This window comes from Coturnix japonica, chromosome 2, assembly GCF_001577835.2.
Source record: "Coturnix japonica isolate 7356 chromosome 2, Coturnix japonica 2.1, whole genome shotgun sequence".
NCBI lineage: Eukaryota > Metazoa > Chordata > Aves > Galliformes > Phasianidae > Coturnix > Coturnix japonica.
This window is the reverse complement of record NC_029517.1, coordinates 101,119,722-101,135,104: the sequence shown is the minus strand read 5'-3', so window position 1 is coordinate 101,135,104 and position 15,383 is coordinate 101,119,722. Positions and strand designations below refer to the sequence as shown.

The window sequence follows — 15,383 nt, the reverse complement described above, 5'->3', positions numbered from 1 at the left end:
TAAAATGAAGTCAACTACCAATAAGTTCAATAAAAAATGATTTTTTATTCTTTGTACACCTCAAAATTCATATAAATCGGAGAGCCCAGCACTACTATCTTGGGAAAATGATTAATTCTTTTCATTCAATGCTCTGCAAGCAACTCAGAAAACTTCCAAATAAACAAACTGAGATGAAGCAAACTATTTCAACAGGCATGAGTGGAAATAATTTTATCATGCAGCAGGTAATTATGGATGACTTACCATAATAACCACCATGACATCAGCAACCCCATGGAAGGATAAAGTCTATCTCAAGAAGCCTGTTTGGTAGAACAGTAATAGTACTTCTGGCAAACTGTGTGTTCAAGCTCACAGGACACATAAAAGGAACCCACTTCCATCACAAGGAGCTCTTTTCAGGCCAGAGAGCAAGGAACCACAGTTCTCTGAATGGCTTAACGCCCCACACTGATACAAGTCAGCACTGACCAGGGCTAAGTGTAAAATCCACAGCAGGCATTTGACGCTTGAGATTAGTAGTCAATTGATTACTGTGATCTACTGGCCCCATTGTTACTTCATTATTTATTTTTACATCATGTCCTTGATGCAACTGAATCTTTGTTCACAATTTTAAGTTGGTCTTCCCTTTTAAAAATTTCACATAGTTCAGAATTACATTTCCTTTATGTTTTTTTAGGGAAGTAATAAAATTATATTCCTAGTAATTTAATAGTGTATTTCTGCAATTAGTGTAACTGACAAGTTCAGCATCTCTGAAAACATATCCTCTAAAGAAAGAGAAGGAACTTCTTGTTTGTTCATTTATTAGGGAAATGCAGAAAATCAGTGCCTCTCCTGGAACAACCAAATTTACAACACTAAAGCTGAGGAGGGGGAATAGCAATAAAAAAGCAGTTGTAGTTCATCCTGAGTCATCTCCCCATACTGACACTGACTAGCAGCTGGGGGTGTCTATCCAACTACTGATTTTATTGTAGTTTTTATGAAGAGTTCAACTTATGAAAACCAAACAAGAAGAGGTAACCCACACACCTCAGAGGACTAGTGAAGGGTGGGACATGACTTCTTTTTTCCTCTTACTTTTTATCTCCTTCCCTAACGAGGTCAGGACTCTAATATACCCAGCTAGAAAAGGCTAAAAGCACAAAGCGATTCTCCTAGCACTGCCAGACACCTTAAGGTTTGAAGGCCACATACAACGCAGGCAAAACACTGCTAGAAAACTAAGATCATTTTTCCTTTTTCACTTGGTGATCTTCACAACTTATCTAAGTAAATAAGAATCACTGAATACGGGAACTCCAGCAAAAACCTAACCAAAGCCAAAAAATATCTTAAAAATGTGAGAAATAATGGATTGATGTTATGCAATATGAACAGACTTAGGCTGTACAGAGTTCCCTGATTATAACTTAACAGCACTTCTTGTAGTTTTAGAACTCTGATGATATAACAGATGCATGATATGTGATATAACAGCCATACTACATCTTCCTATTATTTGCTTATCTTCCTCAGTATGCCCTGTTGCTGGAGGCGTTCAAAGCCATGATGGATGGGGGCCATGGCAGCCTGGCCTAGTATAAGATATGGAGGTTGGTGGCCCTGCAGGGGGTTTGGAGCTTGATGATCCTTGAGGTCCCCTCCAACCCAAGCAATTCTATGATTCTATGATCACACTGAGCTTTCCATACTCTCCATACTCTCCATACTTCCATACTTTCCATACTCTTTCCATTGTGAGTCTTGAGCCATCTTAGAGTTGACCCATATCACCATAATATGTCTGGGTCTGAAATCCTCCAAGGGTAAATAGGCAGACAACAAACAAACAAAAAGCTGAACAACATCATTCAAGCTGTAAAAGAAGGATTAATCTCATAACATTCCTCCCTTCTCTCTGCTTCTTGTGTCCTTCCATGTCTTTGTATGCTGGCCCACATACTGCCAGAAAGGTCAGCCAATTTTGCCTCATTCTTTATCTACCAGGAATGCCCAGCCAGGCTCAGATTTCTCTCACAAGCCCTCCATGGCCTTATTTCCCTCCTTTCTGCAATACTAACCATACAGCAGAGCCTCAGCACAACTCAGTAAATCCTCTCTTTCAAATGCTCAGCTTCTACATGTTGTCCAAGCTGGACCTTCTCTAGTTATATCTCCCCACCATTCTCTGTAACAAACAGAGAGTGAGCACGCTCTGGAATCCCTCCTACTCTCCCATGACACCACTTACTCATGTTGCCCTCTGCTCACTCCTCCTCCTGCCCATGCCCCTTTCTCCTCTACCAACACTCGCCCTTGCCCTGAGGCACCAACTGACTGACACGCCCCAGACTCACACTCACTTGAATGCCTTTATACCAAGACAGCTTTCAAACATGGTTCAGCAATCTCAATCTCAGAACAAAGATAAAAAAAAGGATACATTAAAAATTGCAAAGATTAACTGCAACATATGCTTGCAAAAAGTGTATTGTGCTTGACTTGTTTACAGTCTTTCCTTAGCACTGATTTTTGTGAGCAATGGCAGTGCAGTATGTTTACCTCTATACTAGTACGACATTTCATTGGACACCACATGGGAAATTATCACTTCAGCTAGAGATGATGCCCACAGAAGTAGGAGAAAGAGCAGCAGAAGCAATTCAGAAATGCAACCAAAAACACTGCTAGACAAGAGAGGTCAAGAAATTATTTTAAAAGTCTTGCATCAAGAGAATTATCCTGCTTTGAGTCCTTTTTCATATTTCTATAGGAGGCCTTGCTGTAAGTTAGGAGAGTGAACGGATAAGACTTGGAGCACCAAGCTCCAAGAAATCAAGAAGGTGGAGGAGAACTGAAGTGTCACACAAGAAGAATCAGGTGAATTTCTGAGTTACAGAAGCAGAATGCAAGCAATTGCAGCAGCATGAAGTGCAATGTCAGGCACTCACTTTCACAACAGTCATCAAAAACTCTGCTAAAAATGGTATTCACCAGCTGGAAACATGAAAGGAATAAAAAGCACGCACATGTCAGTCTCAGATGACTGTAAAGCCACAGTTACAATACCATCTGTGATGGAGGTCTTGGGCAAAGGCTATTCCAGGAGAAAAAGAATATAAGCCATCGACTTTTGTTAAGCTAGAGATATGCAACCTTCCCTCTCCCCCCCCCACTCAGAAACAGAGTTAAAAGAATAGCAAAGGCACTTAAACTGGGAACAGCTGAAAACAGAAAACATCACAATTTTTTAAGCTAACTACTCCAATATCACCCACAGAGATATTTCAGCAGAGAACCAATATGACAGCTTGCACCTTTCAGAGGTGCAGCCTGAATGAACATCGTCAAAGAAAACGTGGTTTATTCACCAGCAGCTCCCCTTTCAATCATCAGAGATACAACCGTTCAAAACACAGACTGCAGCAAGCAACCGCTCATTCTATAGAACAAGATATTTTCTGCTCACAGAAAACAGACATCCAGCCAGACTCAATCACACAGGTAATACAACATTACTGGTTATACTGCAGGAAGCAGGTTAAGGTGAGTGCACACCAATAAAGCGATGCCTCAGTATTCTTCTGCATAGGAGAACTCACATTATTAGTATCGTGTAGTACAGCTCCAGCACAGTGCAAGAAAAGCTTGTGCCAGCAGAGGGAGGCAGCTGTTCTCCAGGACAGGCGTCCTCACATTCCCCAGAGCACAGTAGGAAGCCAACGAGTTTGTCTTTATGGAAGTGAACTCACCCCTCAGCCATTGTTTAAACGTGGCTTTAAATCAGGCTGTAATTAGATTTTGCTGTATTTAACAAAACCTCTTTTTTGTTGCTCCCCTTTTCCAACATTAGACAGGAAATAAATGCATTCGTGAAGGAAAAAAAGGGAAAGAGTTTATGGCTCGTCCCTGACTACATTCTGGCACACATGAAAAACTAAGAGAACACACAACAGTAAACTTAACAGGACACTCAGTCTTCACATTACACATAGACACACAAAGACCCCTCACAGTGGTCCACTCTTAAACATTAAGCTTCCTTTTATCATTGTTCTCCTTCATCGCATTAACCTCCTGAAAAAAAAATACTAGCAGTCCAATACTTGGAGTCTAGCTTTTCTTCGTGAATTTAATTTACTTGGCAGAAAACATAAGTGCTAAAACTCAAGTACAATAAGACTGCCACGTATTCATTTTCGGATGGAACTTTGCTTCCCTTTTTATTTTTTAACTATTTTGGTCACAGTACTCCTGTTCTTAACCAGTTTTATTTCCAGCAGTCTTTCTAGAGACCGACACCTCTAAAATTTAACTACTTTAAATCAAATCCACATTACTGCAATGCACATTGCACAAGCTGATTTTATTCCATTGGTTGGAGTTCTTTATAGTCTCAACTGTGTATTTCCACTGCAGTTTAAGTAACTGCACAGCAAATGAAATAGAGCTTGCTCTGAATAATGAACGGTTTTGACAATCATCTCCAAAGCTCGTGAAGGAGTTTACGGTGGTGGTGGCAGTGGATACAATGGGGAACTGGTGCAAGGAAGCCAAGAGGACATGCACAAGGCCACAAAGCAAGTTAGTTGCTGATCTAAGAACAAAATGTTTCTCCTCTTAATCTAGACTCCAAGAACCCAAGAAGCAAGTTAGTTGCTGATCTAAGAACAAAACGTTTCTCCTCTTAATCTAGACTCCAAGTACCCAGGAATACTTATTTTCCAACTGAGTCAAAACCTTCTGATAACTATATGGTCTTACCAAGGATTCAGATTCCTTAGAAGAGAAGAAAAGAGACCAAATATTAGTCACTTAATTCAATGTGTACAACCGTTGCTTAAGATTTACTTAGAGAAGTTAATCAATTTTAGGAGAGATACAAAAGTGTGTTTGTAATACCCTAATTCTCTACAAATCTTCTACTACGTTGCACGTTTTATGAAAGCTAAGGTTGGCTCAGAGAAATCAAATAACTTCATTCTTAAGTCAGAAATTCTCCTCTTGCATCTTACTTTGAAAAACACTGTGGGCAGAACATCACAATAGTTTTCCTGTCTAAATAAAACGAGGCTTGGAGAAAGCACTTAAAATGATTAAGGGTATGGAGATAACATGACAAGAGTCTAAAAATAGAAGGGACAAGGAAAAAAAGCTGTATTTGATTATTAAATGTACACATTTACATTTAAATCTGCACAAATGTGTTTTAAAGCAACCTACAAACTAACTGTGGAAACCTGTGTTGGTAAAACCAAGATCTTGGCACGACTCAAAAAAAGTAGGTTTTCATACAGCAATTACAATATTGAATGCAAATGATTATAGAACAAATTAAACTGAAGTTTAATCTCAAAATGGAAAAGATTGAGGTAAATATTAGAAGTAGATTATCTTCCCACACCTGAAGGAGAACTCTTACATTTGTTTCTGAAATACTTGACAATAGCTCTTTTAGAAGGCAAGATTATAAAGTTTGATTCAGTCTCCATCCAAACTTACAATTCAAACAAAGTCTATTCAATGCACAGTAATTCTTCTGAAACTTCAAATGAGCTGAGCAAAATACCACAAGTACTTAAGATACTAATCCTTGATTTATTTGTACTTATATAAAGCATTTCAAAATGAAACATGCCACATCAATGAAACTAAGTTTGCCATTACCAAAAGACTAGGTAGACACATTTTCCACCTTCTCTGACCCATAAAAACCAAAGAGTCTTTTTTTCCCTTGGAAGTCTGGAAATTGGCACAATAGGGCAATAATCCACAACTGCATGAAACATTACTAATATTAATGCCTACCAAGCCAACGGTTCAGAAAAAAAAAAACAAAAACTGGGGAGAAATCCAGTAAGGCACCTTGCCAGTAGTATGGGGCCATAATAAGGAAAGGCAAGTTTCCATACTAACTCCTAAAGTGGAAGCATTCAATAGGATTAGTCTTATCTTATTTAAGTTTCCTAACAAGTCTGCATCCTCCAGACAGTGTTCTGTTTCCAGTAGGACTCCAAACTCCACTCTTTAAGTGAAGCGGTAACAGCTATGCTTGGCAGAGTCAGAAGCATGAGAACATCCAACAGGCAGAATGGTTGAATCAGGTTTGACTTAAAGAAAAATAAAATTCCAGTCTAGATAAAAATAAGACAATATACTCAAAGCAGCTTAAAGACTACCATTTTTTGGTCATGCCTTGTATGTTTGCCTGCTTTTCAATTCATATGTAGGAAGGTAAGATTATAATGTGACTTCCAATGTGGCGTTTCAATTCAGATTATTCTCCACATAATAATTACTGTCTTACTTCTCAATGCTTACATACTGTTTTACTAGTCTGAGAACGTTTTTTGTGTTGATCCACTTCTGAGAAGGTTTTTTAATCCCTTCCAAGTACAAAAGTCCTAAATAGAGCTAATCTCATGCTCCATGAACTTTAGTGCAAATGCTGCAAGCACTTCTGTTTTTCTTAACAACTTCATTTTAGTGTTTATATGGGAATCCAGCGCTACTACTGTAACCAAGCAAAGCAAATCTGCTGCAGTAAATGTAAACTTTATTCAAAGTGTAGCTTTAAAAGCACTGTGGCATATTTCAGCCCAGACTGCCAGTGACTGACCTTTCATGCGAACAAGAATTTTAGAACAGTCAGACCAGAACCCACTGGCAGTACGTTCTGTCCATAAAGTGTCAACCTGTTTGCTGAAGCCAACTGCATTTCAGTTCCAGATAGAAACCATCTGAGTAGAAATGGCTGAATATTGGGAAAATCTAACCTCACCCAAACTAAGAGGCAAGATGGCTTGTTGGAATTAATCCTCACCCTTCTAAAGACTCATGTATTGCACCTTATAGCTCTATATATTAGAGAGGAGCAGTAGGTCGCACCTCTGATGATTCTGTATTCTTTATCATGAGATAAAACATGCAAAAAGATGTCAAGGAGAACTTTATGACTGTACAAACACCAAAGACCGAACTTCATCACTGAGCACAAATGAAGTTCATATTGAAACACTTTGTTGACCTAATGAAAGCATTTCAGAAAACAACTTAGGCTGTTCAAAATTTTTTTGTAATACTTGATATCCCAAAATCTCTTTGTTATGTCTATATTAGCAGATAGTAGATGTAAAGTGTTCTTACGTTTATTCAAAACATAATAGTCACAGTGTCTCAGAGCACTCACCCACACTACTACCCAAAAGGCACTGTCATAGCAAAAGATACATTTTACATGTCTTAAAAATTAAGTATTTACATCAGAATTACTTTTACCTCCCCCAAAAAAGGTAGATTTTTAAAATTACTTCAAATTGTACTCAAATTCAGGACTGTAGATTTGATACATTCATCTAGATAAGTAGTGGTGTAAGTAGATAAGTTGTGGTGCTCAGGGATATGATTTAGCGGAGGGTCTTTAAAGTTAGAGTACTATGGTTAGGCTGCGGTTGGACTTGATGATCTTCAAGGTCTTTTCCAACCTGGGTAATTCTATGATTCTATGATTCTACAAGTACTGCCCATCTTAATTGCATTCATCATCATCATCTCATTTATTACAATTAAAAAGAAAAGTCCAAACAACTCCAACCTAAGACTCTAGAAGAACTCAAAACTCCATCTTCCTCTTTGCTAGCGTGCACGCAGCAGGAAGGACCTCGAGCCTACCTGTCATCTTTCGCTGCTTTAGGGAAGGTCTACATAACAACCAGGTTTGAGTCCTTTGCAGCATCAACTCATGCCATTTACTCATCATGAAATTGTTAGGTATATGGGAGCAAAAAATGGTTAGAGATGAAAAACCCAGATCAGTTATTACAGAAATGTGATTAGAACTAAGAAAAAAAAAAAAAAAAGGTTAGAAAGCAAGTATTTAGTTCTGATTTTCCTTCTGGCAATCAACATGACTACATGGACCACCGCCAAGGGACTCCATAGGTTATACAGAAACCACTTGGAGAAAGCAGCCTCAGAAACCCTATTGTAAGTGCTATTTTAGAAGAGAACTGCTTAAGGAAGGAATGCTTAAGGAAGACTGAAACTCCATTATGGAGGAAAAAAAGATGCTGCTGATGTTTCTTCCCTCTTTACAGTACAGGGTTTCAATAGCAAAAGCAGACTTACTGGGGGCAGAGAGGAACAGGAAAGGAAATAAACGCATGAAAGTTAACTACTACAAAACTGCACTGTTTGTTTCACTTCTTTAGGAAAAAAAACAATTCTATTGTAAGACCATTTTTAGAGTGAGCAAAAGCAACACTCTCATTTTGTCTCTTCTAGCAGTAAGAAGTAAATACAAACAAAACAAGGAAGGGCATTCCATGATCAAAGCTTCATATGTACAAAGTAGAAAATTATGCTAGCCCTTAACCCTCAGTTTGAATGGATGGCTGTTCAGTGTTTTTGGGGAGAAAGATCCCACTAAAAGTCATGCATAGCAAGTACACAGAGCTGGACTTTAACTCAGGAAATGCAAAAAAACCCCAAACCAACCCTAAACAATTTGGAAAAAAAAAAAAAATCATAAGCAGATTGCTATTTTGAAACTCCAATCTAGTATTAATGGCAGTAGAGAAAAAGCTATGAATAAAACCCAATGCCATAATATCTCAGATATAGCTATGCCTGGATAAATCAAAATCATCAGCTTGGGTTTGTGGTGCAGAAGTTTATAGTTGAACACAGCTGGATCACAGTCAGCTTGCCAGCTCCCAGAACAGCACCTCCAAGCTGTATTGATTTCTGCAGGAGAAAAGGCCCCATAAATCTGCTTGAACAGCATTGCGTCATCCTTCTGGTTGGCTTCAAGAAGCAAATTAAATGTTTTCCATTAGTACAGTAAAGAAGCTATACAATTTTGTTTTTATTTCGAATACAGGCTCAAGTTACGGAACACTTGAGCTAACTCTGTGGCCAGGACTACATGTTTTGCGTTTGTAAAGCCAACAATTCATGCTTATGGGAAACCAGATGTGTACACTGCACAGTTCCCAGGACCACGGATTACTCTGAAATATGTTGTTGTTGATTAAAAAGGAGAACCCACTTCTCACTAAGCCACGGAATACACTGAAGGAAAAACAACATGCTCCTAAAGGAGAGGTGGAGAACAAAGGGGTGGGAACAAAAAGAACAAGGAAAAACCAGCAGTGCTGTAGTGTAACAAACAGTAACGGTTCTGAGAAGCAATAAGCAGAGTATTACTTAAGGCAACAAGAACTCCTTGATCAATTATTCATATCATTGACACCAATTGTTACAGCTGCATCAACAAAAAAAATGTAGGGCAAATAGAAAACCTTCACAGCTATAAAATACCCTTGATTTTCACCAGAGCATTTGGCTGCCTCCTGTCATATGTTTCTGGTTAGCAACACAGCCCTCCAACAAAGGGAAAATAGAGGCAGAAAGATGCAGAACAAACTGATTTGCTAAAGCAGTAACAGCGTTCAAGGCTACATTTCAATCCATGCACCACCAAAAGCTTATGGCACCTTGCACTTCTGTACATGAATCACAACCACCACCACCCCATCTAAAGGCATCAGATTATGCCAATACCTCCTGTGAAGTCCCTACACTCTCACTGTGTACAAGTGCACTTCTTATGCAGCATTCAAAAGAAATACTGTTGTTTTTTTTTCATGGCTGTCTCAGCTTGAATTGTTTTATGCAGTCCTAAGGTAAATGTAACAAAGGGAAACATTAACAGATAAGTACTACAGGATTTTCACTCTCCCATTCCATTCAAAATCACTGTACAGTTGTCAGTTTTTTCTGCTCTGACAAGGTTTCAATACAATATCCTCAGTTGTTCAAGATGACCCTGCTGGCTCACAGAAGGAACTCAGTGAAATTGAATTTAACGATGTGAGAAGCAGAGAGAAAGGGAATGGCATACAGAGGGGACTCTATAGGCCTCCCATGCTCAGTGGTCTTACTGCCAAGCACATACAGCAGATCTTGGGAGGGAAGGTTATGGGGTGAAATGCTGACTGTACAGATGGGAAAACTTAAACTGATTTTGATTTTACTCCACTAATGTTAGGACGATGAACTTTGGTCTAGTTCAGAGCCCTGCTTTCAGAGGAAGATCAATGAAGGACTAACAAGAAAAATCTTCTATTCTTCTTGGACAAATTAAAGAATATTTATTTACAGAACCTTCACTCTTTAAAGTTAACACCTTGCAAAAGCTGCTTTAAAATTGTCTAAGTTAGAAGACCTTTAGAAAGACCTAAGTGTAATCTGAAACTGTGGAAAATACTGGTTCCATTACTATTTCTCCCCTCCCCCCCCAAACCAGCCATCTACACAAAGTTCAATTAATCTTGTTGGTATAAAGGACAGAGGGCATACACCGTCACCACATTCCAAACCCAGTCTTTCTAATAAAATCATCATACACCAAAATTCCAAACTAACACTGGCAAGTTTAGCGAAGTTCTCAGGGTCAAACTTTGTCTTCGTTCACCAGTACACTGATGAACACAGTGAACGCTTTAGTGCTGGTAAGCAGAAATTCAGCATACACATACAAACCTCACTCTCCTCTTGTTGCTGCAGACATCCAAAAGTGCTTCCATAACTTGGGGCCAGTCTAAGTGCTAAAGGCAGAAATTAAAAGGGAGCTTATTTCTAAAAACACAGCACACTGTTGAGCTCTCAAAGTGCGTTTCCTTGTCAACACAGAACCACAGATACATCTTCCTACCGATACTATAAGGAATTACTTCTGGCTCTAACCTACAATGCACTATGTTGTTGTTTCTGCAATTCACATACGAATGAAAACGCTCAGAGAATCATTGGGTGGCGGGGGAAGAGCATGGTAATTCTTATCTTGTAAATCACATCAGCCACTTCAGTTTGCTAGAAAAATAATCTCTTTACCTTGATGTAAAACTTCTGAGCTCCTGCTTTGTCTGCTTGACTTGTTTGAAGGTCGTCACCAGTAGCAAAGATCTCCAAAAGGGGACAGGTCTCTTCTCCCTGGAACTCCCAGAGGCTCCTTGCAGCACTGCCTGGCGACAAAGCAACATTTAGCTTTGCAATCACGTGTCATACAATATGTCATCAAAGTCAGTTTGCAGGGCCTGAAAAGAGGTGACTAGTGATAGTGGATGAGCATTCAATCAGCTGTATTTGTCCTGTATCATTTATGAGTCCCAAGAGCAGTGTTTTGAAGCTCTGCAATTTAACAGGAAACCTACGGTTATAAATCCTTGGTTTCTCAAGCCATCATTTTTCTGCACTAAAACTGCTCAGCAACATGCTTTAGGAATGCTTCACAGCAACAGGCCCAAGCAGAGAAACATCTTCAAGGCAGTCACTGAGTGCTGTGTCACAGCAGACAAAGAATCCAGCCCAGCTCCCACCTTATCTCCTTGACCAGGGCCTCCTCCCAGCTGACAGAACAGCTCTTATTAAATATATGCTCCACAGCACTCTGTGTCCGCCAATTTCACCATTAGAAGGTAAGAGTAACAAAAAGACTGGCTGTTTCAAATGAAGATCTACTGAAAGCTGTTTCTTATGTGCAAAACAGCCATACACAATTTACAGAGATATGATCTAAATCTCTGTTAAAGTTGATGTATTTTTTCCTCAACATGTCACTTATGGTTAGAGTTGATCTCAACTCAATTTAGTAAAAGAGGAGTCATAAAACATCTGAGTTTCCTGGGGTTCGGTTGTACTTCAGTTATGTGCACAAGGCCTTCTTTTAATCAAGCATTTCAGAACAACATGAAATGATATTAATTTAACAATCATTGTTACTAATTCAAGAACAGGCTACAGACACAGTGAAACAGAACTCCCTCCCTAAAAATCTCAATACCACTGAAGCACAAGTGAAGGAAACAGCTGCCAAGCACAGTTAATACACAGAAGAAGCAACAATACTTGAGAGGTATCAAAGGTTTCCAAAGGCCAACATTTAGAGAAAGATGCCTGAGTGAATCACAATGTTATTAAACCTAAGATGAGAAGTTACAAGTCTGCAAGAAACACGGGTTTTAGCTCACAAATGTACATCTAATGCTATCAATGCTACAGCCTCCTACAGGACATACATATCTGAGCTTAATACATTCATTCTTGAAGAAAGCACGGTATGAGTGCACACATGCATAAACAAATACATATAAAGTATCTATGCAGTTATCAGTCAACAGCTTCTGAGATGCTCAGAATTTCACTTAGGGATATTTTTATGAATATTTATGTGTTTTATATATAGATCACATCTCAAGTTTCAGCCTTTAGCCAGCAAGCTGGAGCCTTTCATGACACATGCTGTTTCCTGCTTCACTGTCCAATGTAAACAAGTCATTGGACTTCCTTTTCAAAACGAGTTTTTGTCCTCATTTGCTGTGTTCTTCTTTCATTCTCTCCTAAGCGTGTGGAAATCAAAGTTTCAGTACTTACAAAAATACACGTCTCAAGGAAGGGAAGCCAAACCTAAATCAGAAGGATTCGTGAACGAATGAATGGACCTCTTATTTTAACAATCCCAAAGGCATCTACTTAAACCTTCAAACCTCACTTGAGTCTACCCTGAGGTTTCTATAATCAAAAGTAAAGTCTTTAAAAATGTAGGTTTTCTTGACAAAAAAACACAAGCTGATCTGGGAACTCATCAGCAGGTGATTAAGCATCTGATAACTAAATGCTTCGATTAGGTGTTACCTTAATCGCTGTCACTAGGGAGAAACTGAAGTCAGAAAACCAAATCTAGATGGCTGGAAGGATCTTGCTGCTCACATGAACAAGATTCACTTTATAGGGCAGAAGTGATAAGAGTGTTTTCTGCTCTCAAACAGAACAGAGATCCTTGAGTGAATAACATTTCTTAACAATGTAGACAAGGTAAAGGAAATCTCATCTGCACATGTAGCGAGAAAGAAGGAAATATTTGCCAGTAGGCATTATGCCAAAAAGATTTAGTCTGTTTAAAATATACCCTGAATTTTCGCAGGCAGGAGAGCTGAGTCACTATTCTTCTTATCTCTAGAGATTTAGGGGAAAAAAAAGTTCAGTTCAGACATAATCTAGGAGCTGTAGCCTATTTAGAGAACATAATTTTCAGAAGCATTAGTTAGCGGAGTCTAGTTCGGAAATGGCCATATCCGCTAATTCTAGTTTTTTCTACGAATGTGTGTGTGTGTTTTTTTTATGAAAATGCAATAAAGCTAATTGGATTCACTCACCTACTTGGCACTAAACTACTGAGAAGACAGAGGAATCAAACTAAAGAAACCCCAAACAATCAGAAGCCATCTTTCCCACAAGCGATGTTAACATGTTCTTCTTTCACATAGCACTATAGTATTACTTTAGACTAACTATGATAGAAGCTTTTACTTCTGAGCTGGGGACCTTGACTTTTATATTTTCTGATGTCATACACAGCTGGAAACAATTCACCTCAATTGACACCCATGAACACTGAGCTTCACCCCAAAGAAAGACAGCAGCAAGAAGTTAAGAGCCTTACTGTCCATATGAAGTCTGATGAAAATACTCCTAATGCTCTGAAACAAGAGCTGCATCAACTGGAAGGCAGCAACTTCTTCACTAGCCTAAAGAGCTTCACCATTAATATGCAGGTAGCTGCAAGCACTTCATTACAAGGCTCCAGATGAGTGCAGCTATACAGCCACACCATACTGTCAGGGAAAGTCACAAAAGCAGAAGGTACATTCATCTCCCAAATGTTAATTACAATGTCACGAAAATTAAGTGAGAAGCAGATTACCAAGTCCAGCACACTAATTTTTTGTTTGATGATTTGTCTTATATATATATGCATATATATATATGTGTGTGTGTGTGTGTGTGTGTTTGTATATATATGTATATATATATACATATATATGTATATACATATATATACACACACACATATATATATAAAATCATCATATATAAGCACAGAAGAGGCAAAAAACAGAGTTTAGTTTAAACCGTGTTAATTTCCTACCCACGTTCTCAGATACTCTATTTCCTAGTCTCCAAGAGGTTTTCATTTAGGACCTGAAGTTACAGATTAAGCATTCTTTGTCCATAGAAATACATCAGGTGCAGACAAGCTGTCATTTTATGAGATGCACCATTTATCACGAAAGGGATCAGAACAGAGTCTTTAATACAATCACACGACTGCTTATAAAATTACAGCTTTTGACCTTCCAGACTTCCTCTCTGGACTTCTTTTAAAGTTAACTTCTTATAAAGGATAAAAAGACACATTTATTCTAAGAACCTTTTAATGAAAGTCTAGCATTTTCCTGGAATGAACAACAAACAGTCATGAAAATCTAATAGAAGAAAAAAGCATACAGAAAAACAGGTTTGCTGACCAATGCATTACACAGCTCCACAGGGTGGGGGTTTCTCCCCCCACCTGGAATTAAAAAAATGAATGAAAATAAGTACACACTTTATAAAAGAAGTAATTAGGGTTCTTAATTATCTGTGGGCAGCCCAGTAAAACAGCCCTACCCCCCAAAAAGTGTGTAAAAAGAGATGTGGTATCCTTTGTGGAAGAAATTGCTTTGGACAGAAATGGAAGAAGATGGCAGAGAACACTACTCACAGGGAGGACACAACACAGAGGACTGGGCTGCAGGGCACTTTTCAATTTGAATATTCACCTCTAGTCAAGAGGCTCACAAGAAGAAAGTGTGCGTATTTGTAAATGCACCTGGGTTTGATGACAGTAGGTGAGCTGGAAGCACAACAGAAGAGTGTGATGTAGTAAGGAAACATGAAACATAAGCGCATATTAAGTGCACTTTTAATATGTATATATTTATATATATAAAATTAAATGAGGAACAAGTATATTGACAATTTAAGTCACAACAGAAGACAGGTTTAAGTAGCGGACTTGCATACCAAATACCAAGAAATTCATTCAGAATGACTGATTTCTTACTTCTTCCTTGTAAAAGGAAACAAGAACATCACACTGCCTTATTACTATAAATATTACTGAGAACCATAAAACACACAAAAAAAACAGAAGTTGAAATTAAGGCAAAAGAAGACTCTCTCTTGAGTTTCTACTGATTACTCCATAGTTTTAGTAATAGTCTCCCAAAAAGGGTAAGACAGATGCAACAAAGTAATTAATAGTGCCTCATTCACGGATCCTAACATGCATGCCAATGAGATTCCTCATTTGAGGAGTCTTGCAAATAGCTTGAGAGTTGGACATGGCCACCACAATTTCTGTTTTTAAGAAACTCACTCTCTGAGTCTACTGAGGGCTCTGGGAATCACGTATCACCTTAAAAGAGTTAGGTCCCATATATAGAAGTTTCTGAATTACAGTTTGTGTATAATATCTGAAATAAACCCGATTTTGAATGATTTTAACT

General features: G+C 38.5%; 1 protein-coding gene across 3 annotated transcripts in view; it reads right to left on the bottom strand.

Annotated features, from left to right (window-relative positions):
- The window catches only part of FAM110B (family with sequence similarity 110 member B), a 96,144-nt gene that overhangs the window by 59,604 nt on the left and 21,157 nt on the right, over positions 1 to 15,383 (bottom strand). For 2 of the 3 annotated variants that reach the window (XM_015855632.2, XM_015855639.2), the window contains exon 2: positions 10,888 to 11,018. The gene's annotated coding sequence lies outside the window, so the exon portion shown is untranslated. The remainder of the gene's footprint in view (positions 1 to 10,887; positions 11,019 to 15,383) is intronic. The other variant, XM_015855634.2, reaches the window with a different exon arrangement.